The sequence below is a fragment of the Ambystoma mexicanum genome, chromosome 7p, assembly GCF_040938575.1.
Source record: "Ambystoma mexicanum isolate Mex_15411 chromosome 7p, UKY_AmexF1_1, whole genome shotgun sequence".
Taxonomy (NCBI): Eukaryota; Metazoa; Chordata; class Amphibia; order Caudata; family Ambystomatidae; genus Ambystoma; species Ambystoma mexicanum.
The window spans coordinates 611,363,933-611,389,094 of NC_090939.1; the positions used below are offsets into that span (position 1 = coordinate 611,363,933).

General features: G+C 50.2%; 1 protein-coding gene across 5 annotated transcripts in view; it reads left to right on the forward strand.

Moving 5' to 3' along the window:
- The window catches only part of LOC138526199 (cohesin subunit SA-2-like), a 2,217,157-nt gene that overhangs the window by 450,338 nt on the left and 1,741,657 nt on the right, over positions 1 to 25,162 (forward strand). The window lies entirely within an intron of this gene.

Below are 25,162 nucleotides of genomic sequence, written 5' to 3' on the forward strand. Positions count from 1 at the left end.
AACCATGCCCAACTGAACCACTTGTGTGATATGCATGCGCATTCCCTCATTTATGTTTATAGCACCAGAATGGAAGTAGTGGATTTCTGTTGCAATCCAGTTTTTATGAGTGCATGAATGATTGCTTTTTTTCCCATTTTAATTACAATGTTCGGAAGGGGTGCAGCCAATTCATGCCACATTGCCCTGGTTATTAATGTTTGTACTATGGGACTCTGGTACAGCTATGCCTGATTAGTTTGGAAGAGGAAATTGCGCAATGTCCCTGACTTGGGTTGTACCATTTAGTTGATACCCTTTTCTACTTTTTTGCTTGCTGAAGATACTAGACTGCCCACTTGACTTTTTTTCCCAGAAATATTTGCCTGCGAGACTACATGCTATGTAGTCCTCGGTAATGTACTTCTCGGTAATTTACTTTCCGATGGAATAGTCCTTCCTATGACAGATTCCTCATTTTAGCCTTTAGACCTATGTTGGAATGTGACCTGAGAACTTCAGATATATCCATCACAGCAAGATCATAGCACTCGGAAAGGCAGAGGATGATCCACCTAATCAGAGTCTATGAGGTAATGGCTTTGCCCGCAGAAGCACCAGTTTAACCCAGTGTGAGACAGTCATGGTATTAAGAGAGACACAGACTCAAAAGCAACAGTTTGAAAACCTTTATCAATAAACTTGGTGCGGTTGGTGTAATGCCTATCTGGCCCTGACTCTAAGGGGATTGTGCCCTCAAATGATGTTTCGAAGGGATTGTGTCCTCCGACGTATTCCTCATCTTAGATATCTCCTTCCAGCTCTGCTGGCCTCGGAAAATTTTTTCTCTCTAGAGGGCGCTGCGCGTCGACGTCCTCCGAGTCGATGTCCCTCGACAGCCGCCGTATCGACGTCGACGTCATCCTGCCTATAAAGGCTGCGCGCAGCGTCCGTTGCTCAGTTCCGTTTTTCCGCGCTTACTCAGTGCCTCGGAATACCGTTGCTCAGTTCTTAGTCAGATTAATCCTATTTACCTCGAGTCATTCGATCCGTACTCGATGGCTTCCTCGTCGGAACCGACAACTCCTCGATCCGGCTTCAAAAAATGCCGAGATTGTGGGAAAAAGATGTCGTTGACTGACCCTCACAGAGTTTGTCTGTGGTGTTTGGGAGCTGAACACCATTGTTCGGAATGCGAGGACTGTATGTCCATGACAGCTAAGGCCCTGAAGGAGCGTAGGGGGAAGCTGGAGAAAGGTAAGACTTTTAAAGCTTCTTCTTCGTCGATGAAGTCGAGACACTCGTTTCCTCGTCACCATTCGCGCTCCAGGTCTCGGAGTGGGTCTCATCACTCCTCGAGATCGAATCACTCGAAGAGGAGACGTCGAAGATCCCCTTCTCCATCTTCCTCTTCCTCTGTTTCGCCAAAAAGAATCCCTTGCCCCACGAAACATAGTTCCCGGGCTGAATGGGAGGAATTCCGCAAAAATATGATGAGCGTCTTCGAGAAAGCGGCCTCGACCCCCTCGAAGACTGCCGAGAGCGATGCTCTGGTCGAAAGACCCGAAGGTCAAAAACGCAGCGAGTCGCAGTATCCGGCGAAGGTAACCTCTCGAGCGCGTCTCGAACCCTCGAGTAGGACTATGACCTCCAAACCTTCCTCGAAGGTTCCGTCGACGCCGTCGACGAGGGTTCCGTCGACGCCGAGGTCGATGTCTTTGACGCCGTTGTCGAAGGGACCTTCGACACACGGGTCTGTCGACTCGATGCCAGCTTCGACACCGGCGTCGACGCCAAGAAAAGTCACGGTTACGACACACCCAGTGACTATCCCCAGGTCCCCGACGTCGATGGCGTCGAGATTGTCGAGCAGAATTCCAATTCTGTCGAGGTCATCGAGGCCTCCGCCTTTGTTTTCAAAGCCACGCTCGAAGCCTTCGACGTCGACGACATCAACGTTTTCGAGACCGATAATGACAAGTTCGGCACCCTCTGCCTTGGAAATGGGATTTACTCCTTTTATGAGTTCAGAACAATTGAGAACTATGTCCTCAATTTTGGAAGAGGGTGAATTGTCTGAACAGGAAGACACATTTGAGTTGCAGGGACCTGTAACCCCAATTAGAGAGGAATTTTCCTCTGAAGAACGCAGGTTAAAGGATCTTCATGATTCCTTACATGAGGCAAGTGGGTGAGACACTTCCCCTGAGGTGGAGTTTGCTAGGCCAGACCCGGGGGAGCATGCTGAAACCCCCTATAGAGCCTTAATGGCCAGAATCACAGAGTTCATGGGGTGGTCTGCACCTTCACAATCTTTCCAACAAGATGACCTCACGGATATTCTTGACAAAGGCCCACAGGAGGATCCTGTGGTGCCTTTTCATAAAGCTCTTCAGAGGAAGATCATGACAAACTGGGAAACCCCAGATGTAGTACCAGCAGTAAATAAAAAACTGTCTACAAAGTACAGGGTATCTTCTACAGACCCGGAGTTTTTGTCTAAACACCCATCCCCAGAAAGTCTGGTGGTACAGGCAGCATCCTCTACCGATGTCAAGACGGCTTATCCTACCGTCCCACAGGACAGGGACGATAAAAAATATGATGCTATGGCAAAGAAAGTCTTTTCAGCATGTAGCATGGCGTTAAAATCTGTTAATGCTACTTGCACCCTTGCTAGGTTCAGCCATACACTTTGGGAGTGTGCTTCTACAGCGGCTGACTGCATCCCGGAGGGAGAAGAAAGGGATGCGTTCCTGAATATTATACAGGACGGTAAAGACGCTATGTGCGAATCCCTCCAGACGGGCATTGATTCGGCTGACAGTATCAGCAGAGCAATGGCGGCAAGTACATCAACCAGGAGATTCGCTTGGTTGAGAAAGTCTGGTTTTGCCCCAGATGTGCAAGCCAGGCTCTTGAACATGCCATTCGATGGCTCTTCTTTGTTCGTGAAAAAGGCGGATGACAGTTTAGAGAAACTGCAAACTTCAAAAGCAGCAGCAAAATCCCTAGGAGCTGCAATCCGTCAGACTCCTTTTCGTCCCACAGGAACCTCTGCGAGAGGCAAGTCCTTTCGCTTCTACTCCGCATTCGGAAGAGGTAGAGGACGACCGGCTCAAAGGGGACAAAGAAGAACTACCCGAGGTGTACGGGGTAGATATTCAAAAGCCGCAGCAACAGCAGGTGCCTCTTTACCATCGGCATCTGCATCAGCCGCCCCAAAACCACTCTGAGGACTTCCCTCACAGGACACCTGTAGGAGGCAGGTTGACTCAACATCTGGCGGTATGGCAGGCTATCACGTCAGATGCTTGGACATTGGAAACAGTTGCCCAAGGTTACTGCCTGCCTTTACTACGTATATCTCAGAGTCATCCACCGGGGATCAGCTCTCAGAAAGCTCCAGATCCGCTCCTCTTGCAGGAAATTTTGGACCTGCTAGAGAAAGGTGCCATAGAACCGGTACCTGTAGCGGAGAGGAACAAGGGCTGGTACTCCCCTTACTTTCTCATTCCAAAGAAAGACGGAGGACTGAAACCCATCTTGTACTTGCGAGAATTGAACAAATTCCTCAGAAAAGACAAATTCAAGATGGTCACTCTTTCTCAGATCCTCCAGGCCCTTCAGTTCCAGGACTGGTTGGTATCTCTGGACCTTCAGGGCACTTATTTCCATGTGCCTATCCATCTCAAACACAGGAAATACCTGAGGTTCGCAATTGGCAACTCTCACTATCAATTTCGAGTGCTGCCATTTGGGCTGACCTCTGCTCCGAGGGTCTTCACCAAGTTAATGTCGGTAGTGGCTGCAAGTCTAAGGAGGGAAGGGATTCACGTCTACCCCTACGTGGACGATTGGTTGATCAAGGCTGTTTCTCCGGAACAAGCTCAGATCCAGCTAAATCACGTGTGCCACTTCCTTCACAGACTGGGCTTCTCCCTCAATTTAAAGAAGTCACAAATGATATCATCGCAGAGACTCCAGTTCATAGGAGCGATCCTGGACACTTCCCTGGGAAAAGCCTCGCCACCAGAGGTGAGGGCTCAAGATATTCTACAGATGGTTACCAAGTTCCAACATGCCCAACGTCTCCCAGCCTTCGACTTTTTGAGGTTGCTAGGCCTCATGGCATCCTGCATTTTCCTAGTGCCAGAGGCTCGCTTGAGAATGAGATCCCTCCATTGGGCACTGAGGACTCAGTGGTCACAATTCTCAGGGAGAATGACAGATCTTCTTCAGGTTCCCGGCAGGGTGGCTCGAGACCTTCAGTGGTGGGCCTGTCAGGAGAACATTCTGAAAGGAGAACAGTTTTGGCAACCCTGGCCGGAGATAACAGTAGTCACGGATGCCTCACTCACGGGGTGGGGAGCCCACGCCAACGACTTGACCATCAGCGGTCGTTGGTCTCCATCGGAGTCCAGACTATACATCAACCTGTTAGAGCTGAGAGCCATCAGACTTGCGCTGAAGGCGTTCCTGCCAGCTGTACAAGGGAAGAACGTCCTGATAATGACGGACAACACGGTGGCCATGCATTACCTCAACAAAAGAGGAGGCGTAGGATCACTACCCCTGTGCAGAGAGGCGATGCAGCTCTGGTTTTGGGCAATCCAAGAAGGAATCTCTCTATCGGCAGTTCACCTAGCCGGAGAGAAGAACTTGACAGCGGACGCTCTGAGCAGGCAGAACACAGTCTCCCACGAGTGGGAGCTAGCTCAGGAAGTCCTTCAAGAGATCTTCGCCCTTTGGGGAACCCCTCAGGTAGATCTGTTCGCCACCAGCCTAAACAGGAAATGCGACCTGTTCTGCTCAAGGGAATTTCCCCCGAGAGGAGCTCTGGGAGACACGTTCATAGTGGACTGGGAGTTTCCGCTTCTGTACGCGTTCCCACCGGTCCCTGTCATTCCTCAAATGATCAGGAGGTTGAGAAGATTCCGGCGAACCATGATCCTAATTGCCCCGGATTGGGCCAGGAGAACGTGGTACCCGGACCTTCTAGACTTGTCCATCTGCCCTCCAATTCGACTTCCACTCAGAGAGAACCTACTCTCACAGAAGGGAGGTCAGGTTCTCCATACAGACATCAAAACCCTCAACCTTCACGCTTGGCTTCTGAAAGGCTGAGGTACAAGGATTGGGACCTCCCTGATGATGTTATGGAGGTGTTGCTTTCGGCAAGGAGGCCAGCAACAAAGTCTTTATACCGCTGCCGTTGGAACAGATTTTGCATCTGGTGTAGAGAACAGAATATCGACCCTTTTTCATGTGGTACACCAATGGTTTTGTCCTTCCTACTATATTTGGCAAATTCAGGCCTTCAAGTTGGCACCATTAAGGGCTATCTCGCAGCGCTATCCATCTTTAAGCGTACTGCGGAAGAACCATCCTATTTCAAATTACCCTTGGTAATACAGTTTCTAAAGGGGTTAACCAATGTTTATCCCCCAAGACCATTCCAAGTTCCCCTATGGGATTTAAACTTAGTACTAACTTTCCTGATGGGTACACCTTTCGAACCTCTCCATTCTTGTTCGTTAAGATTCCTTACCCTTAAAACTGTTTTATTAATAGCACTTACATCTGCTAGAAGGGTGAGCGAATTACAAGCTCTTTCTTGTAAACCCCCTCACACAATATTTCACAAAGACAAAGTTGTCCTGCAAGTGAAGCCTAATTTCCTCCCAAAAGTGGTTTCTGAATTCCATATCACTCAGAAGATTACCCTACCATCTTTCTATCCTCCTCCTCACCCGGGGAAAGAGGAAGAGAGGTTACACAGGCTAGACCCTAGGAGGGCTTTAAGTTTTTACATCAGTAGACTAGCCAGGATAAGACAGGCAGACCAGCTGTTTGTAGGTTAAGCAGGTCACAAGCTGGGGTTACCAATAACTAAGCAGACCATTTCCAGATGGATCATTCTAGCCATTCTGGAATGTTATAAACTGGCAGGGAAAGAGCCCCCTCAAAACCTTAGGGCTCATTCGACCAGAGGTATTGCAGCTTCATCGGCCCTCAAAAGAGGCGTGCCGGTTAAAGACATATGTGCGGCCGCTACATGGTCGTCTGTCCATACCTTTACACGTTTTTACAATTTGGATTCCTCCTCCAGTCAAGAGACTAGGTTTGGAAGGGCTGTACTGCATTCTATTCATCAATAGAAGACAGCGTGAAGTCAGTACTCCCTCCTCCGATAATAGAATACTGCTATGGGAGCCTATCTAAGATGAGGAATACGTCGGAGGACACAATCCCTTCGAAGAACAAGTTACTTCTTACCTTGTAACGTTCTTTCGACGGGATGTTCCTCCGACGTATTCCTCATCGACCCTCCCATCCATCCCCGCAGTTCTACTTCCCTTGTTGTTGCAGCTTACGCTCCTTCAGGGTGATTAGTTTAGTCCAGAAAGTATTATTGTGGGCTACAAAACGGAACTGAGCAACGGACGCTGCGCGCGGCCTTTATAGGCAGGATGACGTCGACGTCGATACGGCGGCTGTCGAGGGACATCGACTCGGAGGACGTTGACGCGCAGCGCCCTCTAGAGAGAAAAAGTTTTCCGAGGCCAGCAGAGGTGGAAGGAGATATCTAAGATGAGGAATACGTTGGAGGAACATCCCGTCGAAAGAACGTTACAAGGTAAGAAGTAACTTGTTCTTCTAAGGGCGTCGATGTCCCTAAATCCAAAACCAAAGCTCGTCTGTGTCCAAACCTATGCTTGCCCTCACTCTTAAACCAAATGTGATGGGGATCTTCACAACAGAAAAATTGTGACTCAAAAAGAAGTGTATATGACAGCTGATTTCAGGTAGTCTTACCAATAGGTGTAGTTCTGCTAGTTCAATGTAGTTCAACTCAAAAAATGGTTGCCCTTGGCAAAAGCCCTACGTCTTCCACATAGGGCTTTTGCCGTAAGTCAATAAAGTTCACAATGTCTCTGGGTCTCTTGGGGTTCCTTCCCCAAGCCTAGGCCCCTCTCTGGTCTCCAACAAACACAAAAGTTCCTCAAACAAACACAAAGTTCCTCTTGTCAGAGTGAACAAGGTCTCTGACCCTGCCCTGTGAAAGAACTCTATAGTTCTTTCACAGGGCAGGGTCAGAGACTTTCAATAATGCTGGGTTATTTGCTCCTCCTAGGCGTGAACACCCTCCCTCTAGCCCTTCTCCTCCTTGTCTGTGGCACTTTTTCCTTTTCTGTGCCTTTTTTCACTCTGTCCTTTTCTTGGTTTAGTGCCCTGCACACCTTCTTTTCATGTCATGCACCATTGCACCTTTCCTTCACTTCTCAGTGCCTCCTGCACCCTTTTTGTTACTTTTCGCTGTGCTCTCTTACACCCGTACTGTCTCTTAAGTCGCATGTGCTCCTCTCCTTTCTGGGTCACTCGCCCTCCCTCTTAGCTGCATTCACGCCGCCAGGGCGCTTATTCTGTATTTCTTTCTGTGCCTCAAGCGCACCTTTCTCTTACCACTTTTCATCTTACGCTTTGCTATTACCTTTTCTCTTGCTTTGATTTGCTTTCTCTCCACTTTTGCTCCCCGGGCTCTTCCTTTTCCCTCCGAGCGCTCCTGCTCTGGCCAGCCGCATGCTACTGTGTTTCTCTGCTTAACGAAACTCATTCACGGTAGCGCACAGCTGGCGAGCAGATATTGTGAGAAACCAAAGAGTGTCTCACTTGCTAGTCCCCGGGTATCTCTCTCTCTCAGGTGGGCAGGGCTCGGCCATCGCTTTTGGATCCAGACCCTGGGGGTGGACCAGTGCGGGAGGATCACCTGGGTGAGGGACCTTCAGGGAGTGGGCGTGAGGAACCGATGGTGAGATGCGGTACCCCCCTCCCTTTTTTGTGCCCATACCCCATCCTATTTTATAGGATTCTCTGACATCCCAACCTCCTCCTCTTTTCTACACAAACATTGGGCAGAGGAAGAGGAGGAATGAGAGAAACAAGGCTAACCCTTACATATTTCATTGAACATATCCTGTTAATAAGGTCAGGCACTTGACCTTAATCATTAGCTCACCCCACACGGATAAAACGCAGAACACGGAGAGACACTCAGAGCAAGGTGAAACACTAGAAAGAGATGATCTTCCGGGGCGAAGGCAAACCCACTGGAGCAGGACGGCCGATCGAGGGACCAGAGTGAGGGGCTAGGAAACCCTGAACATCCCTGCAGGAGGTTGTTGCCTCCGGGAAACAGTAAGAGATATGCAGAGAAGGCGAAAACTTAGACAAGAAGAAGCCTGCATTGTGTTTCAAGGATGCCAGCAACCCTCCCGGGTGAACGGCAGAGGTGGGGAGGCGAGGCCAAGCCTGTGGTATTCACATTGACTTGCGAATCAAAGCCTCAGAGAACAGAAAAGAATGCCCATAACCAGTGAGTTAGCGAAAGACATGAAAGGCCGGTTTGTATCAAGGAAAGATTGAAGCTGCAACAGTGTATCTCACCATTGAAGGTAGTGCTCGTGCTGATGAGATGCAAAAGAAAGCAAACCTGTAGGGAACTTTAAAGTCAGCAGTAACTGTGAAGCTATTGATGCAGAGTAGCGGAGTGGTCCGGCGAAAGGAAACCGCCCACTTGTTACACTCACCTTGTCTCTGCAAGGACGTTGGGTGCTGATGCGTGGGTGGAGTGTCTGCTTCCCTGGTTTGAGGCGCTGCGCGTCTTTTGTTCCCTGGACTGGCCTTGGGTCAGCTCCTACGACAGGGGAAAGGGTGGTGAGTGAGACTGTCTGTGCCTGCCACCTGTGACCCCCACCCTGCTCCTTCCACATGAGTTCCCCACTTTGGGGCGCTCTCACCTTGTGTATTTGGTTGATGGGCTCTCCTTCCTGCTTCGTCTCAGCGGGGGCGCAATGTCCTGTAGGATCCAGTTACTTCACTGACCCTTGAAGTCGGGTGGCAACCCAGTACTGCTCTGGTCGCAACTCGTGTTGCTTGTGTTGCTTTGCTTGTTATTGTCTGTGTAATCCGTGGTATTGTATGTTGTCCGTGTCCTGTTATCTGTGTTGTCCTTTGCTGCGTGCCGCAGTCCATGTTATTTTCACTGTTCTGGCTCGTGTTGCTGTTGTGGCACTAAGCCCTCCTCAGTATGCGTTGGTTTGGTGAAACACGTGCGAGCGGCTGAGCCAGTGGGTCCGAGTGGCCTTCCTTGTGTCTAGGGGGCCAGCGCGAGCTCAGGTGCGGTTTGCCTGATCTAACCTGTTCTTGCCTTCTCTTTTTCAGGTACCTGTGAGCCGGCGTGATGAATGAATCCGTTTGACGGCGGCGGAAGTGGTGAATAATGCGCGGGCTGACAGGGCGAGATGAATGAGCTCAGCGGTTAACCTTGTTTTCCTTCTCTTGCTTCTGCAGGTGCCGGCTACCTATGAAAACTGGAGTCCTCGTCGAACAACCGGGTGGTTGCTGGAGTGTTAGGGAGAATTCTCTGAAAAGGCTAATTTCCCAAACCTAGTGAGTCCCCCAGCAGCTTTGCTGGATTTTTTGGGGTTTATTTTTCCTCCTGCTAAGAGTGAGACTCTTTTACTCCCACTCTTAGACATGATTTGAGGTATTCCTTTATCTTTTCATGTGTTTTATGGGCTATGGGGTCTTTTACTCCATAGGGTCTCATGTGTTTTTGATGTGGGTTACACAGCACCCTCCGTGCCGTAACCCAGGGGTGTCGTAGCGACCCCCCAACGTAGACTCTATACCCTGGGACTGACTCCTGTCTCCCAGGGCATGTAAAGTCACCATTGGCTTTACTAGTCCCAAATTATGAACAGAAACCAGTACAAACCATCATATTGTGGACGTACTGGTCGGGGCAATTCGATTGCCACGGGGTCTGTTGTTCGAGGGGGCACGTCTCCGTCCCCCCTGATCGAGTTTTGGCTGGTGGCAGTGGATACTACTTTTTATATTCGACCGCAAATATATCTCTATGGGATTTTCCCATTGTTTGAGGCTACCAACTTTAATTATTGAATTCTTATAGCCTCGAACATACCTCCAGTTTATTTATTTAATATTAATTCACCGGTTGGTATTTTTTGCCAGAACTCGATTCTAAAATGGCGTTTGTGTTCTCTTCTGTGACTCCAACCCAAGTCGAGCCCTTTGTTCCACTTTTTGGCGGGCTTCTCCACAGGAGCCTCCAGAAGTGGTGCCACTCTGTCTGGGTACCACAGGGGGTGTGGGAGGGGGTTTAGGCACCCTGAACTGAGTTGCCTTGGCAACTCACGTCGCACTCTTGTGTGATTGGCCCAAGTGGTGAGCCGGCTGGCTCACCACTTAGCATGGTTGATTGACAGCTAGGCTGAATGAATGGGGGTTTGCTGCATAAAAGCAGGGCTTTGGGGACTGGAACTTCAGAAGTTGCCACAGGAGCTAAGAATCCGAGGAGGGAGAAGCTGAGCCGACCTGCAACGACGACACCACCGGTGGAGCCCTGCTGAACCGTGTCACCACTTTTCCCGACGACAGAGGAGATCTCCAGTCCGGAGAGTCTTCTTCCTTTGACTGGTGGGGATAACCAGTTTTGCCTTCTTTTCACCTTCCTGGAGCTTCTCGTGGCCGCCTTGCCCGTGCCAAGCACCCCGGCAACCGGAATATCACGGCTTACCACTACCGCAAAGAGAAGGGTAGTACTTTTTAACCGAAAGAACTCTGCGGCTGGTTTCTTCCCTGACCTTCATCTTTCCTCCACGGCAAGACCTCCTCTTCCTCTGGACGAAACACCAACTTGCACCCGCTGCCAGGAACGACTGCCCCCGCTGGAGCTTCCTTCACACTTAAGGTACTGTGTCCCACCTGGCTTCCCTTGCGACAGATTGTCCGGGGTGACAGTAAAGCCTCGACTTTCTAACCTGGGCTGTCCTGGGACAACCTAGCTAACTTTTCCTGACTTTAATTTCATCCTTTGTGTGCGAACCATCTACAAGACTCTTTGGGCATAACCCCACTGTGTGAACCTGGACCCCTTCTGCTTGCTCTCTCCAAGAGCTGGGCCTTGCAATTGACTTCCTTGCTCTCCAGTAGAACACTGCCTATCCTGCCTTACTGTGGTTCTTCTAAAAGTATTGAAATTCGTTTGCTTCCATAACTCTGCCTTTTTCCCTCCCTTTTTAATAACTTATTAGAGTGCCATCTTGTGTTAAGCGCTCAACTCTGTCTGAAAATAAGTGGTGTTTCTCACTAAGACTTGTCTAATAAGTAATTAGGGTTGTATATATATATATATATATATATATATATATATATATATATATATATATATATATATAATAGTGACTGTGTGCTGAATTTACTTTTCCCTTTATGCTAGTGTAATTTACAAGTGTGTCTTTAAATAAATAATTATATACTTTTACACCAAAGCTCTGGTCAGTGTTTGCTTGTGCTACTGTATCTCTGTACCTATTGTGTATACTCTATATACTGCCTAACTCTTCTTGAGGGAAGTCTGACTGCTCAGCCACAGCTACCAAGTGAATCTGTGTGGTACAGACTGCTACCAAGTGGGTTTACTGCCAAACACCTGTAGTCTTAAATCTTTTGCAGTGGTCCCTAAGGGAACTGCACAGGTTTCTGCCTAACATGGAGGCAAAGGTAAGTCAGAGCAGATGAGTATGCGAAGCCTGATGGTCTACGGCTTTTCTTTGCAGGTTTGTGGAAGATTGCTGGCAGTAGTTCCTCAGAGAGCGTCATGCTGCTAACTGCAGAATAACGCGAAGCATACTTTAGTTCTTGGGTGGGGCTTACATAGCCAACCACGCCCTGCCACTCCCATTGTGCAAGTAATTCCAGAAGCTCTCTGCCACACCCATGATTGCAGACTAATGCAAAAGCTAATGGCTCAGAGCCACACCCTTAACTTCAGTTAGCACAGAAGTCAATCACTCAGTGGCAGACCGATTATACCTGTGTTTTACTTGAGGTTAGCTCCATGATAATGGTGCCAGAGGCACCAGGACTGGGTCCAGGTGGCCCTCCTTTGAGGCTTGATCCAGTCAGGGCCCTTAATATGCCCCAATGTTCCCACTACTGCTGGGCTGGGGCGATCTAGTCTGCTCATCGTGACAGTACTCCCCCCACACCCCCAAGGCCCCTCTCAAGGGCGGTGTTCTCCCTGGTCCTGGTTTGGTCAGGTGATTGCGATGAAAGCGCTTCACCAACCGTGGAACATGGACTTGGTCGCTAGGTTCCCATGTTCTATTCTGGGGTCCGTATCCTTTCCAGTCCACGAGGTAGTACAATGTGGACTTTGTGACCTTGGAATCCAGGATGTCCTTGACCTCGAATTCAGGTTCGCCATCCACAACCACCGGAGCTGGTGATGCTGCAATCCTTGTCCCTGGTGGCACTGGCTTTAGAAGTGAAACATGGAACACCGGGTGGATGTGCATGTAGGAAAGGTAGGGATAGTTTCATAGCAACAGGATTGATGATGGCCTTGATGGTGTATGGACCTATGTACCGTGGATGAAATTTCTCTGGTCCCTTCAAGGGTATGTGCTTAGCTGCTAACCATACCGGATCCCCAACCTGGTAAGCTGGAGCTTCCTTTCGGTGCTGGTCAGAAAACTTCTTTCGTCTTTCCTTGGCCCTGACAAGGTGTTCAGTTGCTTTCTTGAAAACACAAGTGATCGTGGAGGCCAAGGTTGTTACTGCTGGCATCTCCAGTGTATCAGGTGGATCGAAAACAGATGTCTGTGGGTGTCGCCGTATACGGTGTAGAAGGGGGTCTGTTCGGTGCTGGTATGGATTGAATTGTTGTATGCGTATTCTGCTATCCACAGCACATCTTTCCAGATGTCTTACGTTTGGTGCAGCATGCACCTCAGGTATTGCTCCAGTGTCTGGTTTGTCCATTCGGTTTGGCCATTGGTCTTGGGGTGATGGCTTGTAGATAGGCGAATGTCGATTTGTGCGAGTTTGCAGCTCTTTCTCCAGAACTTAGAAACAAACTGGCTACCTTGGTCTGATATCAGAATCGATGGGAATCCGTGTAAGCGAACAAATTGCACCAGAAACACCCTTGCCATGGTGGACACAGTCGGCAGGCCTTTCAGTGGAATGAAGTGGGCCATCTTTGAAAAGAGGTCTACCACTACTACAATGGTGTTGTTGTCCTTGCGGGGAGGCAGGTCTGTGATAAAGTCGAGCGACAGCGTGTGCCAGGGTATAGGAGGTATAGCCAGGGGATGAAGTAGACCCCCAGGTCTTTGTTTTTGGGATTTGTTCTGTGCTCAGATCCCATAAGTTAACACGTATTGGGCCACATACCTCCGCCAGGTTGGCCACCAGTAGTTCCTCTTGATTTTGGCCATCGTCTTGGCGATTCCCGGATGTCCCTCTATTAGTGAGTCATGGTAGCTGCCGATGCCTTGGTGTTGCAGCCTTTTGCTTGGGATGTAGAGACGTCCCTGGTAATAAGGTAGCCCTTCCGTGATTGTATTATTTTGTCCTTTCGTCACTCAGGCTAGTTGGGCTTCCTGGTTCATAAGACACTGAACTTCGGCTTGCAGGTTATCCAGAGGTGAAGCAGTGACAAGAGCACCCAGAATCCTTTCTTCGGGATGATAGCTAAAGGGGCTGGTATTGCGTATGCATCTTCACCCTCACCCATGCGGGACACCGCATCTGCTTTTCCATTGCACACCCCTGGCCGGTACGTGATCACATAGTCGTATTCCGCTAAAAAGAGGGCCCAGCGAAGCTGACGAGAAGACTGTGCTTTGGCTGATTTCAAGTGTTGCAGCTTGCGATGGTCTGTAATCATTGTGACCGTGTGCCTGTCTCCTAGGAGGTAGTGTCTCCATGCCTTGAACACTGCTTTGATGGCCAGGAGTTCCTTGTCATTGATTGCATAGTTTAGTTCTGGTGCTGAGAACTTGCGTGACCAGAATGCTACTGGGTGTAACTGGCCGGTAGCTGGGTTTCTCTGGGTGTGGATTGCCCCCATGCCGACGCTGGAGGCGTCAGTTTCTACCACATACGTGGAATCAGGCCGAGGGTGTTGCAGGACCGGGCTGTGGTAAACTCCCGCTTCAGCTCCTGGGAGGCCTCTTCTGCTTCTGTGGACCAACTAAAGCCTTTGTTCTTATGAAGTAGCGAGGTAATCGTATCGACGATCTGGGAGAACCCTGGAATAAACCGGCGGTAGAAGTTCGTGAAACCGAGGACGCTCTGAACTCCTTTCACAGATGTTGGTGACGGCCAGTTTAGAATGGCGTCCACTTTGCGGGTGTCCATTTGAATGCCACGCGGGGTGAGGATGAAACCCAAAAACTCGACTTCAGTGACATGGAAGGAGCATTTTTCTAGCTTGGCATACAGATGGTGCTGCCAGAGTTTTTGGAGGACTGCTCTGACGTGGGCGACATGATCTTGCTTTGAAGTTGAGTAGATCAGGATATCGTCGATGTATACTAAAGCACAGACATCGAGGAACTCCCGGAGCACATCGTTCATAAAGAACTGAAACACTGCCGGGGCATGCATAGCCCAAATTGCATGACCCTGGTACTCGTACATACCATACTTTGTACGGAAGGCAGTCTTCCATTCGTCTCCCTTTTTAACCCTTACCAGGTGGTAGGCCCCTCTAAGGTCTAGCTTGGTGTAGATCTGGGCATCCTTGACTTGGTCTAAGAGTTCTAGGATAAGTGGCAAGGGGTATCGGTTCTTTACTGTGATCTGGTTCAGGAACCTGTAATCTATGCAAGTCCTCAGGTCTCCTTCCTTTTTGGGCACAAAAAAAGGGGCGAGGCTGCGGGCGACTTGGATAGGCGGATGAAGCCATTTGCCAGATACTGGTCCAGGTAGGTCTTTAGGCAGTTGTTGACTTGTTCCGTTAGTGCATAAATCCGGCTACAAGGAATCTAGGCCCCAGGTATAAGATCGATTTGGCAGTCGTAGGGCCGGTGTGGAGGAAGTGCGTTTGCTTGTTCCTTCTGGAAGACATCTTGATAGTCTAGATATTCTGGTGGCAGTGTCCCTATCATACCAATCGTTGCTCAGGAGGGACTTCACCTGTGCACCTGAGGGGGTCTTTTCTTCATAGCAAGTTTCTGCGCAGTCACGAGAGAAGGTTAACACTCTTAAGCGGCAGTCAATTTGAGGATTGTGGGCCTCCAGCCAGGGTATTCCCAGGATCATCTGGAATTGCGGAGCGCTGATGAGATCAAAGACAATGTTCTCCCGATGACCATCCTGGCAAAGAAGGGTCACTTCTTCCGTGCAGCGTGTTACAGGACCTGAGGACAATTGGGTGCCGTCGACTGCCTTTCCCAATTTCTTTCGGAGGGGTAGACCCATCGTTTATGCCAAGTCTTGATCCGGGTAATTGCCAATTGCGCCGCTGTCCATGTACGCTTCCAAGGCATGCATTTTGGACGGCTGGTCGTGGCTTATCAGGATGACTGGTACGACTAGGTGCGAGGTCTGAGGTAATTTCTTCTCCTTGCTCGACAAGCGGTCCCCTACGCTTGCCGGGCATTGGAGTTTCCCGAATCGGGTTCTATGTCTTTGTCTGTGGCCCCCACTGTCTTTCTGGGTGGTTTCACTGGGCACTCACGAAGAAAATGGCCTGGCTTGCCGCAGTACAGGCATAGCTGCTGTTGCCTTCTCTTTTCTCGTTCAGCTTTGGTAAGAGGGCTCCGTAAGCCTCCAATTTGCATTGGTTTGGGATGGGTCTCGGTTGCCAAGCTTGAGCTTCTTTGGGTTACACATACACTGTTCGTCCTTCTGACCGGGCTCGATCGTTCTTCCGATCCTGTAGCCTGTGGTCTGGTTGCACTGCCAAGTCAATGTATTCCGCAAACCCTTCAGGGGGATTCACTACCTGTACCTTGTCGGAGGGACAGCAGCTCGTTATCCAAGGCTTGACCTCTTGTGTGCTGGGCGAATAGCTTCTCGAGCTCGTGTTGGAAACCCCTGAAATCACAAAGGAATGGATCATCATGGTTGACCAAGGGAATCGACCAATCTGCAGCACTGCCTCCCAGATAAGCGAGAGCCCACCAACCAAATACACAATGTGAAAGCGCCCCGGAGTGGGGAACAAATGCGGAAGGAGCAGGGTGGGGGTCACAGGTGGCAGGCACACACAGTCTCACTCACCACCCTTTCCCCACTACCCCTAAGCTGCATGACCTCTTACACTTGTGCCTCCATTTCCGTTAGTTACTCCTGCCCAGGGACCCCTTCCCCAAATTGCAAGAGTACCCAAGCATATTTTACCCCTTCCCTGCTTACCCCCATCCCACCTTACAAGCATATCCCCAGCATACATTGCCCCTTTCCGTCCTACCTCAGCTTCCTCCCCAACTTACATGCATTCTCCCTACCATGCATTACCACCACACCCTCCCACCTCAGGCCCCTCCTCATCTTGTAAATTTGGGTGCCTGCTCATCATTAATTGGTCAATCCGTTAGACTGGTTCACCTGTTTAAAAGGGCTTACCAGTCCAAAATGGTGACTGCTTAATGAAGACAAATCGGAGGGGCGAGCACTTACGGTCTAACTAAAGACCCTGTGACACCAACAGAGACGTATCTTTCTCCAGAGCAGCAGAACTATTGCTTCATTGCTTCCCTACGCAAAGGCAGCGACCTCCCACCACCTTGATTGTTGAGGAACTGCATGCCACCCTGTTGTTCTTCAGCATCTGGACACACCTGCCTTGAACATAAGAAATGAATACTGCCAGTGCTAATCTGATGCCCACAGGTCCAGTAGATTTATTTATTGGGGAAGCCCACATTTGCAGGCCCTCAGGGCACCTCCATAATAGATTACATTTTTTTATCCATGCAACGCACTGGCCCTTAATTATGGACTTTCAAGTGCTGGATAAACTGTATAGCGACCACTTCCCTTTGAGGTTGGTACTGAAGGTGGGTCACCTAGCAGTGCCACTTGTTAACTTCCCGCACCTGGATCACAGTGAAGTCAGCCCCCTCTGCAAACGTAGAATAAAATGGGCAAAACTAGACTCAGAGGCCTTCAGACTAAAGCAGTTCAACCAAACATGGAGCATATTGCTTCTATTTTCTGCCCAGATGCAGAACCAATGGGTATTATTCTGGCATCACAAAAAATGTGGAAATCTCTTACGGATCTCTTCCAGTATGATTTTAAAACATGGAAAAATAATAACCAAAGCTGGTTCGATGAACCTTGTCGGGCAGCACAGAATAAGTTGAAGCGACTATCGTGAGACGGATTTAGCACTAAATTAGAGATAATCAGGGCACGAGCACAGTACAAAATTGCTTTGTCTAATAGGAAAAATGTCCTTGACGAACAGGCATGGGAAGAACTTTTGCTGTTCGTTGGAGCAGGGGACTCCAACAATTTTTGGGAGTTTGTAGTAGATGGCCCGGTTCATAAAAGAGGCACAACCCACAGAGAAAATAATGTCAGTGCGAAGGCTTGGTCTGATCATTTTCGGTTGCTGTACAAATAAATTATGATCGGGTGCGGGGCACTTCTTTTCGCCTAACTGTTAAAGAAGTTCAACTGCAATCATCAATCAATTGCACCACCGGGCGCCAGGACCGGATACAATTCCAGCAAATTTATTTAAGGGGGAATCAGATCTGTGGGCCCCCCTATTAACTAACTGCTTTAATGCTTATCTTGAACTTGGTGAATACCCACAGTCTTGGAGAAAAGCCATAATCTACCCTATTTTTAAAAAGGGTGACTCGGGTAGCCCATTGTCCTATAGGCCATCTCTGTACTAGACAGTTCTTTTAAGATTTATGGTTGCGCTGTTTTGGAACATATGGAACAATGGATTGCTGACAGTGAGGTTTTGGCAAACATTTAGTATGGCATTCGCCCGGGACTGGGGACTCGAGATCAAGCCCTTAACCTGTACTTGGCGGGAGAGTCTTCTGTTTTTGTGAGGGACGAACCACTCTACTTGGCGTTCATGGACCTGAGCACAGCATTCGATAAAGTAGACAGAGTGCTGTTGTGGAGGGTGCTCAGGTCCATGGGCTGCCCAGAGGAGTTGGTGAAAGTGTTGCATGTGAAAGTGTTGACACATGGATCTTAGTTACAGCGTACATTTATACAGAAAGACTTATATATACAGAACATTATGGATTTTATTGTACAACACAGTAGTGAAAGCAGTGCAGTCAGTCAATTAGTTAGAGAGTAGTTTTTAGATTTTTTTCGGAAGGCAATAAGGGAGTTTTCCGCTCTGAGTGCTGTGGGGAGCGAGTTCCAGAGCTTGGCAGCTATGTATAGGAAGCTAATCCCACCTGCTTTGGATCTGTTGATGCAGGGGTTGAATAAGCGGTTTGAGTTGCAGGTTCTCGTGGGACGTGTTGAGGAGGTTTTAGAGATGGTCTCAGATAAGTATGACAGAGCTGTGAGGGAGAGACATTTGTGCGTGAGGGTGAGGATTATGAAAGTAATGCGTTCTCTAAGAGGGATCCAGTGTGCTTCCTGCCTGCCTTACATCATCCAGTTGAGCTACCTAGCCCTTCAGAGAGGCGTCGGTCACCACTGTTAGTTGAGAACAAGCGTGGCATAGAGGCTCTTCCGTAGGTATGTTTTCTTGCTGGTACCACCATAGGAGGCACTGTGATACACCGTTGGGCACCACAAAAATGCATGATGTCATGAGACACAGAAAGCCCAAGAAGGTAAAGGCCTCGACCAAACTTTTTTTTTTTTTTTTTTTTTTTTAAATATATTTTTATTTTATATATATAAACCACACAACATTACAACTTAAACATAAATAAACACGTTTAACAACAAACAACACTGCAATCCCCATCCCTCCCCCCTATGAGCCTGTATGGTGTTCGCCTTTGGTATCCGCTGTGGGCGAGGGGGCGTCATCACTCTCAGAGTCAATTGAAGCTGACCCCGTTCCAAACAGTTCAGCTATCAACAGTTTCCATGCCGCGAGAGAGCACATTTCCTCGTCCTCCCCTGCGATACTGGCATCTCGCCACACAGCCGTCTCGGCCTCCGCCCATTTTTGGAGATCCCTCCACCAGACCTCCGTTCGTGGCTTATGACACTCCTTCCAACCCATGGCAATCCTACGTTTAGCAAGCACATAAGCCAGATCTTTCAATTTATCGACATGTCTAAGTTTACGCGCTCTGGGATATCCCCCCAGTAAGCAGGCCCAGGCTGAATCCACTTTGAGCGTAACACCCTTTCCTGCCAGCTTCTGCGCCACTTCACCCCAATAGCTTGCAATTACTGGGCACGCCCAAAACATGTGTATCATGTCTGCATTCTCCTCGTCGCACTTGGGGCACGCCTGGCGTCCAACACCCCGAAATTTGGATATTCTCAAAGGGGTCAGGTATGCTCTGTGCGTTATATAAAGCTGTATTTGCTTAAACCTGGCATTTCTCGATACTTTTTTATGATACCCAAGGGCTCGCTCCCACAACCCATCTGCCATCGGGGCCCCCATCTCCGTTTCCCATTCCAGTCTCAAGTGCTCTAAATCGCTCCCAGCCTCCGTCATCAACATCTCGTACAACCTAGAGACCTCATGCCCGCCCTCCGATGTGTCGTATAGTATCTCCACCGGGACATCCGGTTCATCGGCCAGGGTAGTTTCGGGCCACCTATTCCGGATCTCCTGCACTATCCTGTCATATGTCATATATTGACCCCTGTGCAGTCCCGACCCTGCCTCTAATTCTTCGAACTCCAAGATGGTCCCATCCTGCCAAATATCTCCCATGGTGACCAACCCCACTGACTCCCAGTATATCCGAATGGTTGCCCTGAGCTGCCCGTCTCCCTTCGCCAGTGCGACCAATGGGAACTGCAACACACACGGCGAAGGGTTGCCCATCATCCGGCAGGCCCGTTTCCACATGTTCCGTCCCAAAGCTAGCATACTAGGCCGCTCCCTCATGCATGCATTAGCCACCCAGATCACCTCTCGCAAGTAAAAAGGGGAGCAATCCTTCCCAAACAGCCTGTGTTCAGGGGTCTCTTCATCAGAGAGCCACCTGGACACATATTGTAGCTGCGCTGCCACATAATATGCCTCAAAGTTCGGCAGCTTGATTCCGCCCTTCTCATAGAAGTTCTGTAGCTTCCACAGTGCGACTCTGTTGCGCATGCCGTGCCACAGGAATTCTCTGCAAACACTATGTAGCCTCACAAAAAACTTCTTAGGAATCATGTAGGGGATGTTGTTAAAATAATGCAGAAGCCTGGGCAGCACTACCATTTTAAGCATGGCTCCTCGGCCCATCATCGCTAGTGGTAATCTTTCCCAGAACCTCATACATTTCTCGATCTTCCCCACAGCAAGTTCGGTGTTATGCTTGTGCTCTTCCACGGTCGTATGATACACATCAATCCCCAAGTATCTAAAGGATCTCGTCGCCCACGGGATCTGCAACACTGGCAACCTCTCCACTGGAGTCCCCACATAGCCCCCCAGCGGAAATAGAATGGATTTCTGAGGGTTTACCGCTATACCGGACAACCAGGCATGCCTCCCCATCACCTCTAAGACATACTGCAAATTTTCTTCTGGGTATCTTAGGTATAACAGCATATCATCTGCATACAGGGATATGAGGTGACACTCTCCTCTCACATCAATGCCAACCGGGTCATATTGCTGCCGGAGGTAAATCGCCAAGGGTTCTAGGGCAAGGATGTACAACATTGGGGACCAAGGACACCCCTGCCTAGTGCCTCTGCCCAACTGCCATCTCTCTGACACCACTGCGCCCGTACGGACCCTGGCCAGTGGTGCACTGTATAACATCTCGGCCCACCTAACATAACCTGGTCCCATCCCGTACCCTGTCAGAGCCGCTAGCAGCCAAGGCCACCGAACAGAGTCGAACGCCTTAACCGCGTCCAATGCTACTATCGCCATTTCGCCGTCCTCACCACCACCCCACTCGACCACCCTGTGGAGGCGCCTGTGGTTGTGAGTGATGTTCCTATTGGGGACATAGCCCGTCTGGTCAGGGTGGATCAACTTGCCGATCACTCTACGCATTCTAGTAGCCAGGACAGCTGTCAGGATCTTACTATCTTGGTTCAGCATCGACAGGGGCCTGTAGGAGCCACAATCATGTCCCGGTTTATTTGGCTTGGGGAGCGGTATTATAATCGCCTCCCTAAGTGACTCCGGCAACCGTCCCATCTCATACGCTTCGTTGAGCATTTCCAACATGGGCGGGAGCACTTCCTCTGCATAAACTTTATAAAATTCACTGGGGATCCCATCTGCCCCTGGGGCCTTACTAGTGGGCAACTGTCTCACAATCTCCTTCAGCTCTTCCAGGGTGATCGGAGCATCCAGCTCCTCTCGCTCCTCATCGCTGACCTTGGGCAAGCCTACATCTTCCAGCACCTCGTCTATCTCCTCCTGGCTGCCCCCCTCGCAATCTTCGTATAAGACCTTATAGTATTCCACGAATGCCCTGTTCACGCCTTCTTGGGTGTCTGCCTCCTCCCCCTTTTCATTGGTTACCATTCTGATCGGGGATCGTGGGGTCTCACTCTTGTACAACCAAGCTAAGAGTCGGCCCGTTTTATCTCCCCCCGCATGCAGTCTTTCAATATACTTTCTATAGTTCAAATTACGGAGCCTGTCCCAATGTTCCGCACACTCTTGTTGCAATTTGGAGACCGCCTCCGCATCTGTCCCACCACCTTTCAACTCCTCCTCCAGCGCAGTCTCAGCTCTATGCAAATCCGCCAGGACTCCCCCCATCAATCCCTTAGACTTCGCAATGGCGATCCCCCGCATTACGACCTTAAAGGCCTCCCATAAGGTGCCAGCCGACTTAACGCTCCCTTTATTCACCTCAAAATAAGCAGTTATCTCTTCCCTAATATCCTCTCTGAAGGCGGGGTCTTTGAGCGCCTCCGCCCTTAGGCGCCATGTTGGAATACGCGCTCGTGGGGAATACAGTTGCCATCGCATGACCAGGGGTGAGTGGTCAGAGAGGACCCTCGCCCTGTAGTCTATATGGTCGCACTCCGCGACTATGTCTGGCGTAGTGAAAAAGTAATCAAGCCTCGTGTGCAGTAGATGCGGAGCCGAATAGTGTGAGTATTGTCTCGCGCTCGGGTGTTTCGCTCTCCACACATCAACTAGGCCAAAATCCGCCAGCAGCGTCTGCAATACCCTAGCCGCCGGACTGGGCCTAGCCATCTTGTCATCCGACCTATCCTCCCTGGGGTTCAACACGCAATTAAAGTCACCACCCCATATCACCTTGCCCCCCATCCCAACACTGAGCTTGGTGCACAGCGTCCTAAAATATGTCGCCGTTTCCTGGTTAGGCGCGTATGTGTTTACAATGCACACTACTTTGTTCTCTACCATCCCCCTCACCATAACCAACCTCCCATCCTCCTCCACAACCTCCTCAATTAGCTTGAATGGGACGTGTGGCGCCACCCACACCAGCACTCCTCTGGCATAGGCGGAGTACGTTGATCCTACCACTGTTCCCTTCCACTTCCTCCCTACCAGCTCCAGTTTCTCTCGCTTTAGATGTGTCTCCTGTAGCAGGGCTACGTCTATCTTCTGCCTCTTAAGATACAACATGACTTTATTTCGCTTAAGATAACTGTTAAGCCCCCTAACGTTCCACGTTAATATCCTGAGGTCTCCCATGGTCTATCAGTAGTTTCCTCCCCCCATCCGAGGCAATCCCTCCCCACTTTGCGAACACCCACTCCCGGTTTCACCCCCAGGCTCATACAAAAACTAAAACTCCCCCCCAAACCCCTACCCCCAACCACTGCCCAGCTCCATCCCTGGATCTCAGGCATCCCTGTGTTCGGTCCTCCTTGGAAACCCAAATAGAGAACCCGACAGGGTGTCACCCCACTAACAGTGACTAAACTAAACACAAAAAGGGGGTGTGAAGGGTGGCTTCAGGTGGCTCCTCATCTTCGCAACCATGTCCGCGCAAGGACCACGTTTCATAACCCCTGACGCGCGCATGTTCTCAAGCGAGTTCAGTGACTATAATCTAGTCCCAATGTTCATGACCCGACCGGGCCTACAGCGTTACTTATCTCGTCCTTTATTTTCCACCGGCCGTCTGGACATCTGACTCCTGAGGGCAGTTGTGTGCATCCAACCACTCCATAGCATCCTCCGGGGTGACAAAGAACAGTAGCTTGCTCTGAAAGAAAACCTTCAGTTTGGCCGGATAGAGCAACATGTATTTAAGCCCCGCTTCCCGCAATCTCCTCTTCACCGCTCCGAAGTTCATACGACTGCGCTGTACCTGCAGGGTGTAGTCGGGATAGGCCGTTATATTCGCCGCTCCTCGTTGTATTGTGCCTCCCTTGCGGAAGTGTTCAAGGATCCTTTCTCGGTCCCGGTAATTAAGGATCTTAGCTATCACTGGCCTGGGCGGGTTTCCCGGTGGTGGCTTCCTAGTTAAGGCCCTGTGCGCTCTCTCAACCGCAAAACCCTGCGACAGGGTGCCTCCCGTGATCTCCTGCAGTAGCATGTTTTCAATAAATTCCGTTGGATTGTGGCCCTCAGTTCCCTCCGGCAGGCCTACGATACGAATGTTGTTCCTCCGGGCGCGCCCTTCTGCCTCCTCCGCCCTACTCTCCAAGTTGCCCACGCGTTGCACCAGGGCATGGAGTTCACGCTTATGCACAGCGCAGTCTGCCGCGGTAGGGCTCAATTCTTTCTCCAAAGTCTCTGTACGCTCTGCCAGGGTACGCACGTCCTGCCTTAGGAGGTTCACGTCCTCCTGCACTGCCCCAACCTGGAGTTCCATTGCGGTCTTCAGTTCAGCCACAGCGAGCTGGAGCTTGGTCTCCCAGGTCGCTTTCAGGTCTGCGATCGCAGCGAGGACCTCGTGGTTCGCACCCCCGCGGCCATTTCCTTGGCTTGCGTTTTGTCCTTGCTTTTGGCTCCGTCTGGGCCGGGAGGCGTTTTAGCGTATTCGTCGAGCGTGTGCTGTTTGGTCTTCGCTCTCAGGGGCTTGTTAGACATGTCTCGCGTCCTTCAATCCCCGCTCGGATCTGGGGCAGGGTTTTACAGTGCGCTCTGCGGGTGCCCCATTGTTATCACCACTTCTCTGACACAAAGTTCCTCTGTCCTCCGGCACCCCCGGCCATCTTGTCTATTACCTAGCGAAGCCAGGTCGCGTCTCGCCCTCTGAGGTCCACTTTAGGCCACAAAAGGCCCGGGGCACAGTTCCCGGTCACACCGCACGATCCGGTCATAAAGTATCTTCGATCAGGCCCTGCTCCCTTCCCAGGTCCACGCCGTCGGCCTCACAGGACTGGGTGTCCTTAATGACCTCGATGCACCCGCGTCATGCACCTACACCAGATCAAGCACCCCTTTGTTCCTTTGTTCGGCGGCGGCGGCCATTTTCTCGTTCATCGCACTCTCGCCTCCAGATCTTCTTTTAGCTTTTTGTTGCGCTCTCACGGTGCAGGCCCGTATCGAAACACAACCTCACGTTCACCTGAGATTCATGCGCGCAGTCATATCAGTCTCAGCCAAATTGCATCGGTCCTTGCACTGTTTTCAGTTGGATAATGTGCGGATCTTCGGGAGCCCCCGTACAGACACGTCCTTTCACATGGCTTCCTAGCCACGCCCCCTCGACCAAACTTTCATTGCAAGAGACAAGCCACATGAAGAATGTTAGTCATCCTGCCTTTGGGGGTGATACCCTGTGTCAGCTGGTGTCCAGAACTGCCCAGATGAAATGCAGCGACTTGGATGGAGTCACTTGAGACTTCATGAAGTTCAGAGAGCAGCCCATTTGAATGGATTGTGTCCTCCAACTTATTCCTCATCTTAGATGTATTCCATCCAGCTCTAGCTGCTTTGGAAATGTTTTCTCGGGAGAGGGCACCATGTGAGTCGATGGCCCCTCGAACGCCTCCGTCGAGGGTGACGTCATCGGGTATACAAGTAGCATGCGCGGCGCCCGTTGGCCTCAGTTCCGTTTTTCCGCAGTATGTGTTGCTTCGGAGACTCAGCGCTCCTCGAGTAGTTCTGTGACGCAGTTACTGAAGATATTCGATATGTCCTCGTCGTCGACTACGACCCCGCGATCAGGATTCAAAAAGTGTAAATCCTGCGGTTCGAAAATGTCCATCACGGACCCGCACCGGGAATGTCTGTGGTGTCTCGGGGAAGGCCACGGCATGGAGGCCTGTACGAAGTGTC